Below are 15657 nucleotides of genomic sequence, written 5' to 3' on the forward strand. Positions count from 1 at the left end.
ATAGCTTGTTTAATGACATTTGCAAATGTGAATTTAAAATACATGAAATATTTCATAAACGAGCTGAATATGCTTTGTTTAGACTGAAAACAACTTTTTATGAGTCAGGAAAAAAACAGGCAGGCTCTTGGCTAGACAGCTCAGAGAACAAAGTACTGCACATGTAATTCCAGCAATAAGACCTGGGGGGTCTCTGGTGACTTCCTCCAAGGGAATTAATGAGGTCTTTAGAGACTTTTATGAGAAGTTGTACAAATCGGCAGGTACCCCAAATAAATTGTCACTGCAGAACTTTTTTATGAATACAAATCTCCCAAACCTATCACCTGAACAGGTAGCCTTCTTAGATGAACCAGTGACCCAGGGAGAGGTGAGAAATGCCATTAGATCCATGAAATCGGGGAAATCACCTGAATTGTTGGTTTCCCTGCTGAATAGTATAAAGAGTACACTGACATAATTGCCCCAGTACCAACCAATGTATATGAAGAAGCTTTTCAGACTGGCTCACTCTCGCCATCTCTGAATGACGCACTTATCTCATTCATTCCTAAAAAGGGTAGGGATCATACAGATCCTGCCAATTTTAGACCAATTAGCCTCATTAATGTGGACAGTAAAATACTGGCCATACGGCTTGAAACAGTTCTACCATACATCATACACTCAGATCAAGTGGGCTTTATAAAGGGTAGATCTTCAACTGATAACCTATGAAGGCTCTTACATTTAATATGGTTGAACTCTTCCAATATGGCTCCTGTGGTTGCTGTTTCGTTAGATGCTGAGAAGGCCTTTGACAGGGTCGAGTGGGGATTCTTGCACTCGGCCCTGTCGGAGTTCGGTTTTGGTGCCAGTTTCAGCAAATGGATAAAAATAATGTATAATGCTCCTAAGGCAGCAGTCATGACAAATGGTGTGACTTCATCATTTTTTGATCTTGCTAGAGGAAGCCGACAAGGGTGTCCCCTTTCGCCACTCCTGTTTACGATCGCTTTGGAACCTTTGGCAATTGCCATAAGAACAAACCCTTCCATTAGTGGAGTGATTGGTGGTGATAGTGAGCACAAAATTAATGCTTTATGCGGACGACATTCTTTTTCTGACCAGAGATCCTAAAGACTCATTGCCTGCGTTAATGAACACCATATGTGAATACTCTAAGCTTTCAGGCTACCAGATCAACTGGACCAAATCTGAGGCGATGCCCATATCCAAACACTGCCATCCACAGGTAATAACACAACATAACTTTAGATGGATTACTAAAGGCATGATCTACTTAGGTATTAAACTAAGCCCAGATTTACAGGAGATGACCACACTGAACTGAACCAAAACAAACCTGGGAAAGTGGGGGAAGTTGAACCTGACTCTGTGGGGTAAAGCGAATGTTGTTAAAATCAATCAAACGGAACATTATAACACCATAACAGAACATAACACCACCTGCCTAATATTGTGTTGGTCCTCTTTTGCTGCCAAAACAGCCATGACCCATCGAAACATGGACTTCACTAGACCCCTGTAGGTGTGCTGTGGTATCTGGCACCAAGATGTCAGCAGCAGATCCTTTCAGTCCTATAAATTGCAGGGTGGGGACTCTATGGATCAGACTTGTTTGTCCAGCACATCCCACAGATGCTCAACTGGATTGAGATCTGGGGAGTTTGGGGGCCAAGTCAGCACCTCAAACTCAATGCTGGGAGACAGCTGAATGACTGCCACTTTTAAGGCACAAAGCCTAACTGGTTTGTAGGTGACTATCCACTTCAAAATCACCAATGACTTTATCCACTGGACATCAACAATGGCCAAACGTTGTTGTTCACAACACAGTTACATTTACAGCATGCACACAACCTAGCCAGGTACCCGGGAAAAAAAAGACACCTTCTGGGTCTGGGCCCCCGGACAAATGTCAGACGCCACCACTCCCTGACCACTGTGGACCTCTCTTGGGGCTCCTCATCCAATATTTTAAACTTTTCAACTTTGTTTTAGCCCGACCCAGCACAAATCAGTCTGCTGGAGAGGGGACTAACTTTCATCCCCACTCCACCCTCCTTTGACAAGGAGGAACTGCACAGGGACCTATGCCAATATCAGAGGAAAATTAAATGAATAGATTATTTTGATAAGTCTAATCATAACATAATTTCCCTTCACCCTCCCATCTATCTGGGAACCCACCTGGGACCAGCTGGATGACAGATTGAAAAGCCTCATTCACTCTGACCTGCATAACCTTAACTCCTTTGTCCCCCCTCCCTCCCTCGAACAGACACCCCAGCTATCTCAAAGGTACTTACCATCCTCTAGAAATCATCCACTCACTGAATCTGCCCCTTAACATGTGCCTCTTCACCCTCGGTGTGGACAGCCTGTACACAAACACAGAACATACACAGACACGGACTCCTTCAAGCAGTCAAAAAATATCAGCACCTACTCCAAACAATTAAAAACCAGGTTTGAAAATCACTTGAACAGCCACCACTGTCCAGGTGAATACAGAGTCATCTTGGCATTAAAAAAACACACACAAGAACCTGCACAATACACTCATTAAAACCTCATTTAGCAGATAGGTAGCTGGCAGGGAGCTAGTTAATCATTGGGCCTTCAAACCTAGAAAGTTCCTACCCTTCTAAGAAAAAACAGCATAGACCAGCACCAAAACACAACATATGCTGGTCTTGCTGGTTTTGGTGCTGGTCTATGCTGGTTTTTCCAGCAGGATATTCAACCCACACGGGGTTGTGGAGGCTCCAATCGACACCAAATTCATTCATTAGTTTATGTCATGATTCATTGTCTGGTTGTTCTTGTGTTTTCTGTTTTATTTTAATGTTATGCTTGCATGTTCCACTGCTTGCTTTTCAGTTCCTCTTGTGTGTTTTTCCCTCCCAGTGTATTCCCCTCACCTGTCCTTTTCCCTCCTCACTCCACCTGTTCCTGATCCTCTCGTTAGACTGAGACTAATGAGAGAAGTCATCATGGGTTACAGTATGGATGGAGAAAGTGATAAGACATGGCAGGATGTCAGTAGAAAGGGGAAAGACAGGAGTATCAACTCTCGTAGTGCAGCTTCTGGCTTGGAGGCTGGCGACATGGCTAAAAAAAGTAAGGTGGAAAACATGAGGATGGAGAGGGAACAAACCCAATTGAAAGTAATGATCACATAAAAAAGGGGGACATTTTCACCCACTGAAACTGACAAAAGCAATTGTGGTTTAGCCTTGTTAGCAATTTTTTTGTTGCTTGATTCACTTATGTACAGGAGATTACAGGATTGGCATATTATGCAATAAACTGTTACTTTGTGTTTTTTAGCAGGGTGAAGACTCAAATGCTGACACACAGGAGGCAGGAGATAGGGGAACCAAAGGCGAGCGCCATGAAACAAAGCTAAAAATACAAAAAAGAGGGAAAAGAGGGAAAAATATCACACATGTGATAAAATGCATTCAGGAAAATATACAGACGGTTGAAAGATGGTCATGCGACAGGGGCTTTAACATGTTAGTTACAAAATCATTTTACATGATCTTTATCAGGAAGAGAGGGTTAGATGATCTGCATCTTATATGGGCAAAATATGGAAGTGGTAAGTGAGTTCAAATATTTAGGAATGTGGTTTGATGAGAAATGTAAATTGAGCCATGTTTAACAGACTGAGACAAAGAGCAAAAAAGCACTCAATGTCATGAGTAATCAGTAGTATATGGTTATGAATGGGGAGCAGATAAGCAGTCGCTGTTGGATATTTATAGAGCTTTACTATGGTCACATATGGACTATGGATGTGTGGTATATGGAGCAGCAGCAAAGAGCATTTTGGAAAACTAGACCAAATTCATTTTAGAGCTCTAAGACTCAGTATTGGTGCAGCTCAAACAATGCCTATGAACGCCCTACTGGTTGAAGCTGATGAACCACCATTACATCTAAGACGCACAAAGTGGTCATTGGCTTATTAGGTAAAGTTAAAGGGATCTGGAGAAGAACAACCCGCAACTAAGGGTTAGGGTTAGGGTTAGGGTTAGGGTTAAGGAACTCACAACTTGTAGAACAGAAACGTGAATTGACTGAAAGTAATGAGGGTAATATTGGACAAGAATTCTTACAATTTCATACCAGTATTTGCTGATGGATCCAAAGAGCCAGAGCGTGGACGTGTACGAACAGGAGTGTTAATACCAGAATTGTAATAATCTGCAAAAGAATTAGTAATAGATTATCTGTGTTCACTACAGAAGCCCTAAAGGGCCAGAGAAAACAAAACAACAGTGTAGTATATTAAATCATTGCAGGAAACATTATTCAGTGTAGCAATGTCAGAGGAGAAGAAACATAGAGGGTTAGGGTTAGGGTAACCCTAACCCTAGAGAGAGAGAGAGAGAGAGAGTCATAGACTGAGAGAGAGGGAGTGGCACATATATCAGCTGACACACATATATGTTGTTTTCTTCGTCTTTGTTATTACTGTTATATTGACAACAGACTACTTGTTTTAACTGTAGCTGTTATTTTACCAATGTTTCACTTACCTGACATGATTTATTCTGTTTTTGACTACTTTTGATTATACCATTATATTTCACCTTTCGCCTGCCATTATATTTCACCTTCACGTTTTGGACGTGCTGGCGCGTCCATCAACTCAGGAGGTGGGGCATGGGTTTGTGCTAGCAGCTAGCTACACACGAACATCCACAGATTCTGATTCCAGTTTGTTGTCATCGCGTATCCGGATCTCCTCAGACCGGAACAGACTCAGTCCAGACTCATTTTGTCTCAGAACAGGACTGAACCGCTGGCAAAATCCTGGTCCAGCTTGCACCGCTGCAGGTATAAATCCACTTGTTTCTTAAGGTATGTCATGGAAGTGAGCTCTGTAGTGATTGACTCTTGTGTGCACGTGACTATGGTGGCTATAGTTAGCAATGCTAGCGAATTGGTAAAGCATTTATGAAATAATTTATTAACGGTATCATTGTAGTCCAAACAATTCCGCCGTTGCACACCCTTGAACCACACAGCAGCCATGTTGAAAATCTCAGGTCAGTCTGATCCTGATCTGCAGAGATATTTGAGGAACACACACACACACACACACACACAGAGATTCCTTGCTTTTATAGAGAGATTGTTATCTCGGGAAAACAAAGTTTCCTTATCTCGAGATCTCGGGAAAACAAATGAAATTTTCTTGCTATCTTGGGAAAGCGGAGGAAACTAAATGTATGAATGCATGGCCCTTTAGGACTTCTGTAGTTCACAGCAGAACTTACTGCTATAATTTTAGGTATGCAATGGATAGAGGAGGTGAGGCCTGAGAGAGCTGTCATTTGCTCAGATCCAAGAGCAGCTCTGGAAAGCTCAGTTAACATGAAAAGGGAAAGTGCAGAAGATAGGAAGTGATTATGTCAAGGTTAAGACTCAGACATACAGGATGTATGTGTGTATGTAAGGTTGCTGAAATGTGGAACATGTTTGCATGAAATGTAGCAAATATGATGTAGAGTGCAATGAAATACGTAGTAGAATATATGAGCTAGGGCGGAGGTGGAGTTTGGAAGGGATTTTAGGGGTGAGTGAAAAAAATGAAAGAATATGTTGTATATATTTTGTTTGTTTGTTTGTTCATTTTGGGAGGGGGATTACTATTATTATCAATCATTTACTTGCAGAATGTAACATGAAGTACATGAAACCCTGAGGCCACACACTCTGGTACAATAGGTGGCAATATGCACCTTTACTGGTTGGTTTGGGATCTGCCATTAAATTAGAGCAGAAGAAGAAGAAGAAGAAGAAGAAGAAGAAGAAATCCTTGTCCCAGCCTTGTCTCCCTCCTCTTGTGTTGCCCGGTATGTCTCCTGTTTCTCATTTGATTGCACTTTGTTTCAGCTTTTTGTTGCTACTCTCTCTGTTGTCCTTTGTGGCTCGGTTTTGGTTTTCCTTGGTCTCTGTTTTTCTTTTGCATTTCAGCTGTGTTTAATAGAGCCTTTGGTTCCCCTATTTCCTGCCTCCTGTGTGTGTCTGCATTTGAGTCCTCATCCAGCTCAAAAAAGTGTCAGTTTTTTGCTCCTGTAAACTCCTGTACATAGGTGAAACAAGCAAACAAGGCTAAGCCACACCTATATAATATTAGGGAAGGCAGACTAAACACTCCCCTGGTACAGCATTTCCAAACCTACTACGTTCAGCACCCCTCCATCACAGGTCTCCAGGCCTGTGCCACATGGACGGTGGGCCAGGAGACTGTGGATCACAAAGTTTAGGGCCGAGGTGCTTTCAGGCCTCAACATGGCCTAAAAATTAAACAAAGAAATTGTCAGTGTGATTATGCTGCCTTAATTAGAGTTTGCAATAAAATGTAAATATGACAAATGTGTATCCTTGTGTGCTGCCTTTTCATTGGCCATTCTACGGTCTACCACACAAAATTAGTATTTACAAAATAATTAAATCGAACTCAAACATAAATAAATAGATAGATAAATAAATCAAACAGACAACATTTGCTTAATACTCACCTGCCCTCAACACCAGGGCTTGTGTCAGGAGATCATACCCAGCTGCGTCCAGCAGGGGTCCTCCTCAAACCACAAATGAGTTTCTGTGCCTCCCATCCTGCACTCAAAAGGCCGCACAGGCCAACTTACAGGAATACATATATATATATATATATATATATACACACACATGTATGTGTATATATATATATATATATATATATATATATATATATATATATATATATATATATATATATATATATATATATATATATATATACACACACACACATGTATGTGTATATATATATTTTAGTATTTATTTACTATCCTTAGAATGGATTATGTACCTACTCAAGTGTGCAACATATGCTTTTCTTCCTTTATAATCTGTCATGATATTTGCACCTTAAATACAAATAAAACTTCCTTATGCACTTTTGAGGGTGATTTTGATTTGTCATATGCTTTTGTCCTGTATGCCGTAGCACTTCTCGGACCATTGACCCCTTCTGGGCCATGTTCCACCCTCAACAGCCTTTGCCTCAGGTCCAGGTCTCACTGCTGACCAATTTTCTTTTGTTCATTATTTCATCCTATAGGCCTCACAACAATACACAGCTGCACTCATGCACAACCAAACGCAATTACCGAGCCCTAACCCTAACCTACCTCCTCTCTCACACAGACACACTCTCATCTCCCTCACTCTCTCTCTTTCTCTCCTCCCCTTCCTCTCATCTCTTAGTTTTTGTAATCTGGGTACTATGTGCGGCATGCACCAGCCCGTGCCTTGCCTTTGGCTCTCTATTCCAAAGTCAGTTTTCTGTTTCAAACCTAACCGTAGACCCTAAGCCTAACCCTCAGTCACTGAATGAAGTCAGTTTTCTGCATCTAACCTAACCCTACCCCTAGATCCAAATATGTGATCCAAAAAAGTGTCACTACCAGTCATCTCCAAATGGCCTGAAACAGGCTCCTAAACACTTTCTGGAGGAACAATTTTGGCTTTGATCCATTTCAGCTATGATCCATCCCATTCACTTTGCATAGGGACACATTTTTTTCAGTAGCTTCCATGTCATTGACCCATTGACTCAAAATTAATGCCACAATGTCCTCTGATACTAGTTGAATACATTTTTACTGGATTTTAGTGGATTTTACATTTTTCATGAATATTATACTGAGGAGTCACCTTAATTAAAAATATGATTCTGAAAATGGGCACAAAATGGACCTTTCATTGAATCCATGGCTTTATCTGTTATCTGTGAACATTCCCAACCCTCTACTACTTGTTTTTGGAATGAAGCACTCTCCCACTCTACTACAGTAGAGTCCAAGTTGACGTTCGCGAGCTGGCTGCCAGACAGGCATCTCGAGTGTCTCCAGCTGCACAGTACTTTTGCACGCGCAGGCGTAGCTCCACGTCAGCCACTGCTACCTCGAGCAGCCTTTCTTCTCTGGCCTGCTTTCTGTCTGTCCTTCCACTTGGATGTTGCCCAGCTTCTTTCTGTTCTCTGTGCCAGAGGAGAGCCTGATAAGGGGAGAGAGAAGGGTGCTGATGCCTGCGTGGCTTATAGCAAACCTTTGGCTTCTTCCATGTATTTGGATTGTACCCATACTAAAAAGCTGCAGACCAGAGAGGGAGCACTTCCTGGTCTGTGGTTCACAGTCAGATGACAGATGACATATTTCTGTGTTGTGATGCAGACGGAGAGAATCATTGCCAAAAAGGGATTTCTTTCCCCTCAGTGGTTCATGTAGACAAGCAATCAGCAACACTTTCAGCAATTCAGCGTTTAGAGGGGGAACTGCATTCAATCCAGGCCCTGCCTTAGTTTCATCATTTAATACATTTCTAGGAACATAGAGGGAGGTATGCTAAAGTCAGAAATATTTTTTCCTGGATAGCATGGTGGCATGCACACCTGCTTTTGCCATTCAACAGACTGAGTCATTTGCTGCCCAAGTGCTCATTTAAGACCCTCTCGATTCACTGCTATACAGTGGTATAGAATTTGAAGTTGAAGTTTTGAAGTTTTTGACATTTTGTCACATTACAACCACAAACCTAAATGTGTTTTATTGGGATTTTATGTGATGGACCTACACAAAGTGATGCATAATTGAAAAAAGAAAAATGATGCATGGTTTCTTTTACAAATAAAAAAAAGAAGAAAAGTATGGCTTGCAAAAGTATTCAGCCCCCCCGAGTCAATACTTTTGCTGCATTGACAGCTGCAAGTCTTTTGGGGTAAGTCTCTACCAGATTTGCACATACAGAGACAGAAAGTTTTGCCCATTCTTCCTTGCAAAACAGCTCAAGCTGAGTCTGATTGGATGGAGAGTGTCTGTGAACAGCAATTTTCAAATCTTGCCAGAGATTCTCAATTACATTTAGGTCTGGACTTTGACTGGGCCGTTCTATGCTTTGATCTAAACCATTCCATTGTAGCTCTGGCTGTATGTTTAGGCTCGTTGTCCTGCTGGAAGGTGAACCTCCGCCCCAGTCTCAAGTCGTTTGCAGACTCTAACAGGTTTTCTTCCAAGATTGTCCTGTATTTGGCTCCATCCATCTTGTGTTACATTGCATTATAGACAACGGCTTCATAGAAACTGTAACTGTATTGTCTGTTACAGATAATATTTGGGTGCTTTTTGGATTACGTATTGGGATATAAAATGTCAAACCAATGTGGCAACCCTGAACAAGTCTCTTTTGGTTCCTGTAACTCTTGCTCGACAATGATGTCATCTTGCTTTGACCTCTGAAGTGTGAGTAGAAGAGGAAGTGGTCGAAACTGGGCTGTTTCCACTGCTCACTGTCAGTTTGGGACGCCATACTTTCAGTTTGCACTTGGTAAAATCCAATCTGTATTTTAGGCAGTGTTTTATTTGATAATATTAATTCCCATTCTAGGAAGTCACAAGCTAGTTAGAACATGAAAATGTGACTCTCTAGCAGTCCATCTATCATATTGTTTTCTATCTTACTGACACAGCCATATTTTGCCCACAGTTTGACCTGGTGCCCATCCATCTTCATCGCCCTTCCCTGAAGTGCTTCACACTCATTCCTGATGCTAATTTGATCACAGCTGTCATCCTGCTTGTCATCCTCCAAAAATAAATGTGGTTCAACAAGAGCTGAGGGCAATGGAAAGAACGTGTGCACTGCCAGGTAAGATGTTGAATCTACATGCACACGTGAGCAGTAATTTACAGGTATTACAGGGTTCCAGCTTTAGAGTCTTACCACATGCTTTCTCTTGCAACAACACTAAAAGTTAACAAGACTTTTTTATGAGGCACTGGAAGGGATGCATGCATGAATATTATGTCACCAACTGGGCTTATTTAGGTTTACCAATAATTGTATTTCTAATTAAAAGTGCCTGCAAGTGCCTGAGATTGTGTGAATTGTAGGAAGCCACGTGGCAAACTGCTTGAAAACCTCCTCATGGAAAGGGAAGAGGAGCTTTCCACTTCTCGTGTTTGCTTGTAGCGCAGCAGCAGCAGGCAGGATGCTCCGAGCTGAATGACAGCAGATCCAGGTCTCTTTTTGTCTCCAAAAATCAAAATCCTTCAACTGCTTCCCAGAAAGAACTCACTTAGGCCTCCTCTCCCCCTTATACTGAAGCTTTCCACATCAAAATTTTCTTCAAAACCACCCTGATTCGGGATCTTCTGCCTTTCATTTGTGTGGAAATGATCCCATATTATTCAGCTCCATTCAGGTGTGAGTTTGACTCAATGGAAAATTCCAGGAAGACCACACTTGTAACAAGATCACTTGAGTCCAGCTCATATAGCAGCTGTTACGAGAAAGGTAAACGTTTCCTCATTCATTCAAATTACAAAGTTAATTGTACAAACCTGTCCACTCCAGAAAATGTCAGGGAAAGCACACAAAGCACAGCACTGCCTACTCATGCTGCAGTTTTGTAGTGATCTTTAGATTATTTATCTAGTTTTTATTTTTTTGCCTGCTTCTCCTTTAAATGTTTATTTTACCACACTGAATGAATGAGACATGTTATGCGCATTTCAGGTTCATAAATGTATTTTGGATTACTACTAAAATAGGGTTATCATGCTTTAATGCTCTCATGCTGTCCAGTGCTGCAGTGTCATATTCCTCCTCTATCTGAAACGCTCTGTGTTTGCTCCTGTCCCTTTAAGGCTCGTCCTCATGAATACTCACACATAGGCTTGACCCAGCACAGAATGGCTGTGCTAAACTAATTCTTATGTGTCAAACTAGCTGCCTGTGTTGTATGTTGCACGTGTGACTCTGTGATTTTGTGTGACGTAACAAAGTCACAAAATTAAAGGCAGGACGACCAACGAAGCGTTCCAGGAGAGGTGTTCTCAGTGGGAGAAATGAGCCCCTGTTGGTACAGACTATGATCTTTTCAACTTTAAAGGACTTTTAAAGGCACACACCGGGGGAAAGGAAAAAAAAATTAAAAAGCATAGTAGGTCTCTTTTAGGAACACAATGAACATCACAACCTAATCAGCTGCATTACAGCCCTGAAGGAATGAGAGCACAGATTCCTGGCAGGTCATATAAGAGCTCTCCATTCCGTGGCAAAGTTGTGGACATTTGGAGCTTTCTTTTTGGTGTTCCTGTAGCTCTCTGGGCAGCAGCCTTGGATATGGTTGTGTGTGTTGGCTGAGGCCCTTGGTGCACTACTAAAGGGCAGGTTCTCATGTGATGTTTTTAAATGAGGACTATGTTGTTGACAGTGCTATTTGGGGGAGGTTTAGTAAAAATTGTCAAGAAATATTGCAGTTGGGGTTGGTTAATTTGTTGGTTTTTAACCTCCCTTCTCAGCAACTTGCTGTTATTATCATTCACTCTGTAGCTGCTATGTTTGTGTCCATTTTGGTGTAAGAGCTAGATACAAATCTGTTTCTATTCTACACCTGCAGGAAGTGGTCAGAGTTAAAGTTAGAGTGGAACATCATATTTTGCACCAAAATAAGCTGAGAGCAACACCAGCTCACAGTGTAAGGTTGTTTTCACAGGAAGTGAACACCCAAACTTTATATGAGAAAAGCTAATTGCTCTCATATCTGAAATCCCCGACAGAAATCCCTGCTCTTCAAGATGATCTCACTTCACTTAGCAGCCACAGTTTGATGTGATGAAGTCAGTAGTACAAAGAGGGAAGACAGCAGTTTAATTAACAAAAGAGAAAGAACAGAAAGGGTTTCCTATTTGAGCAAAGCAAACATTTTTCAGGATTTCTTCGCAGCTCACCAGTGAGCATCCAGTGCACTAGTGGTGAAGTCAGAGGTTTGGACAGCTGGGCCCCGGGGGTAAGGGGAGGATGTGGCGAGATTAGAAGAAGCTGATTAACAGAAAACAGACTGGAGGAAGAGGAATCTCCGTCCATTTGTTAATTTCCTTTGCTTATCCAACCCATTTTCTCTCCAAGCCTTTATCCCATTCAGGGGAAAGAGACATCGACGGGCCTCATCTCTCCTTCCTCATCGTGTTTTTGTTCACAGAGGGGAAGAAGTCTAAGGGCAGAGTGCATCGTTTGAGTATTTTCCTTGGTGCTTGCATCCACTGTAACATCAAACAAGAATCAGATGGAGGACAAGGAATTCATCTTAGGATCCATTCTGTCCCATCATTAAGTCATCTCAAACCCAGGGCTTTCTCATAAGACAACATGGACTGGTGGGTGTTTGGCTTTTTTTATCGTTGTAATTCTTCAGCTCTTCAGCCCACTGGGAGCCTTTGTTTTCACCATGTACATGCACAAATGTGTGATGATTGGCAGGAAGACAAAGTATTGTCTTTCTTATCTGCATTGATATTACAGTAAATGGCTGCATGACTTCAGGGAAGGGGAGCTTTTTTGTTGAAAGTTCAGTGATGTGAATATGGATGATCAGATCAGTCAGGGGAAATTAGGTGTATGTTGAATATACAAGTGGCATTTGATGGGGAGTGTTTTTTATGACTTTGCCATAATTCAGATTCAGGGATGAACTCTAGATCTTTCCCCCTTTTTTTTGCAACACACATCTATCTGATACCATTTTATTCCAAAATGAGCACATATATGCAGTTTTTTAAATGCACATATAGGCCTTAAAAGTAGAGGGTCCACTCCTTTTGTATTAGCTGACGCCCGTGACAGTTTGCTGCACTGAACAGTATACAATCAAACTCTATCCAACAACCAGCTGGGAGAAGAATGAAAACATCTTTTTCGAAGAAAAAAACCTTTACTGCCTTTTATGCTCTTCTTTCAATTAAATACACCCTCCAGTTCTGATACAGCTGGTGCTAAAGCAGCATCAGTGCTAACTTCTTTAGTAGCCACCACTGATGATTTCAAACAAATAGTTGCTCGTTGGTTGTCACACCTAAACAACGTCAGTAGCCACCAGTATTCCTCATACTGTCCATCTCGCTCCAATTTCGCTCTTTCTTTTCTTTTTTTGGACTGAGTGGTGAGCAATTTGAGCGAAGCAGTGTGATCTGAGTGGAGCACCGAGTGGTAATGAGCAGAATGACGTGGAGCGCATACTCGCACACACACACACATCACTTGCATCTGGAGGCTGGAGGCCATAGACACCCGTGACAATGAAGTCTTTTGACCTTGGAGTGATTGGAGACCTGGAGAACTGAAGTCAAAAGTCAGATGTTGTATTTTTTTTGTCCAGTCACACTATACAGTCATTACTCCACAGCAAATTCACTGAGAGCAAGATCTTCCACTTTCTAGTCTTTCTTAGACTGGTTCCACATGGTCTGCAGAAGCAGCCTGATGTGAGGAGTGAGTATTGCTGACTGGACTGCAGTCTCTGCAGCACTGTTTGTTCCACGTAACACACACACACACACACACACACACACACACACACACACACACACACACACACACACACACACACTCACACTTGCATTGCTTTCATCTATCCCACTTGGTTACTTGCAGGTATTTTACGACACTTTAAAACCAGGAGGAAGCACAAGTATTTGATCCTGCTTTTTAAACTGAGAAGAAAGTGCTGACCTCATCTTAAAAAGTCACACACAGTTGGGTCATTAATTTAATGAAAACGTATAAAATTCTATTGAAAGAGCAAGCAACATTTTAGGATGTGCACCAACTTCCTGAACATTGTGTTTTTCTATACATGTTTCCCTGGACAGTGAACACAGCAGGCACGAGGTGTCACAACCTCTGGTGGTAACTGTTACAGCTTGTTTTTAACCAGATCCTCCTGGACTTTGTTATGCTTGTGCCAGCTTAACACACCCTTCTGATACTTCTTGTTGCATGTTTATTGTCTATGGACTGGTTTATTTGAGTATTTTTAGAGGCCTGAAGATTATAGAAAAGTTTGAAAAAATGAAAATACCTATATAAGTTAGTATTCCTCCACAGGTAATCCTCTTGGATCACTTGTATTGGTCTGGACCCCCATGTTGGAAATCTCTGTCTGAAGAGAACACATTGTTAGCTTGACCTCACCTCTACACCGACTAACTGACTCTGCTGTGTTTCTGCTCACATTGTCAGACATATGTATCATTCTTTACTCTCGTGACTTATGACTCAGATGCAGCAGCAAAGAGCAGAAAGCTACAGATAACGACTAATGCTGCTCTCTTTATTTAGACCCAAGTTTATGTTTTCACATACAGTCTGCTCTTTGGGGTTAGTGGTTATTAACATTCAAGGTCAAGCTCTTGACTACAGAAGAGGAAGTAGGTTTTAGGTTTTTCTGGCACTAATGATTCAGCCGTGTTGATAAATGTCTACTGTTTGCATGCCTTTAATAAAGATATGCTGTCATTTATCTTCCTTTTGAATAGCAGTTGCTCAGTCAGCCCATCATATGGTAAACACATGAAGTTAGTGAAACAATCACACTGGAGAGAATCAGCCCAACAGAGGATGTTATATCAATATCAACCGCTGGGCCAGATTTTTGTTTGACTGTAAGGACTCTGAGAGCATCTGCCCATTGAAGCCAGTGTGGCTCATATCCCCTGAATTCTGTATTATAAGACACATAAATACTCATTTGAAAATAGTTAGAAATTATAGACTGCTTATCAACATGATTTCAAGGTCATATGGATAACATCTTTACGAAGAAAAACGAAAGTAATACATATACAGAGCTTGTAGAAAGGGGCACAATAAAATCAGCAGTTTTTCTTAAAAACATTATTATGGTTACATCTAATGCCGTTGGTACTAGCATTAGCTAGTGGATGAACTGGCAGACACTTGAAGCGGCAGACAAGTTTTCAGTTTAACTCAAAAGGGAAGTGATGACAGAAGTTGGCTTTCTTCAAAACAATACATGACCTATATGACACAGCCATACCTGAAAGGGCCATCAATGGAAATCATGCTAGCAACTGGAACCAGGGATCCTGTAGCACCACACAGAATGATAAAAATCCATGATAGAGACTGGACCTACTGTAGGCTGTAGCTCGGGGCAGGGTGACCAGTGATCGGAAGGTTGCTGATTCGAATCCCGTTTCCCATGGGATGGAACTGAGATGCATGTCGAAGTATTCTTGAGCAAGATACTGAACCCCAAAATTGCTCCTGATGTGACGTTGTGTGATGACCTCTGCCATCAGTAAGGGCCCTGCGATGAGCTGGCGACTTGACATAACCTTTGACCAGAGACCTCTTGAAAAAAAGTGGGGATAAAGCGGATATATCTCTGCGACCCTCACAGATAAGTGCTAGATAATGAGATGCGATAACAAAGTAACTTACTCCTCTCAGGTTGCCAGTTTTGTTAAGGGTAACTTAACTAATATACTTTTGGGGGGGTATTTTAATGACGATAAAAGTTACATATATGTATGTAACTTTACAATGTAAATAAAATTTACACTGAAAGTAGAAGATGAACATGTGGATTCATATTCTTGCATTATGAGAGCAAAGTCTTGTATCTAATAACAGAACAGCTATGCCATGGCTAGAAGTCCCATATACATGGCATCGATTGCACTTTAATTAGATGTAACTCTGTCTACATGTAGTGTCCGTGTCAAATGAACTAATACATGCATGATTTGCATACTCATTTTTGTTCTAATCAGCCACAAAAGTTAA

At 41.4% G+C, this 15657-nt stretch overlaps 1 protein-coding gene across 1 annotated transcript in view; it reads left to right on the plus strand.

Annotated features, from left to right (window-relative positions):
* The first annotated feature begins 9046 nt into the window (after window positions 1-9046).
* The window catches only part of LOC119017424 (CCN family member 4-like), a 41563-nt gene continuing 34952 nt past the window's right edge, over window positions 9047-15657 (plus strand). Inside the window, exons 1-2 of the mRNA XM_037094144.1 lie at window positions 9047-9308; window positions 9553-9714. The gene's annotated coding sequence lies outside the window, so the exon portion shown is untranslated. The remainder of the gene's footprint in view (window positions 9309-9552; window positions 9715-15657) is intronic.

The sequence above is a fragment of the Acanthopagrus latus genome, chromosome 3, assembly GCF_904848185.1.
Source record: "Acanthopagrus latus isolate v.2019 chromosome 3, fAcaLat1.1, whole genome shotgun sequence".
Taxonomy (NCBI): Eukaryota; Metazoa; Chordata; class Actinopteri; order Spariformes; family Sparidae; genus Acanthopagrus; species Acanthopagrus latus.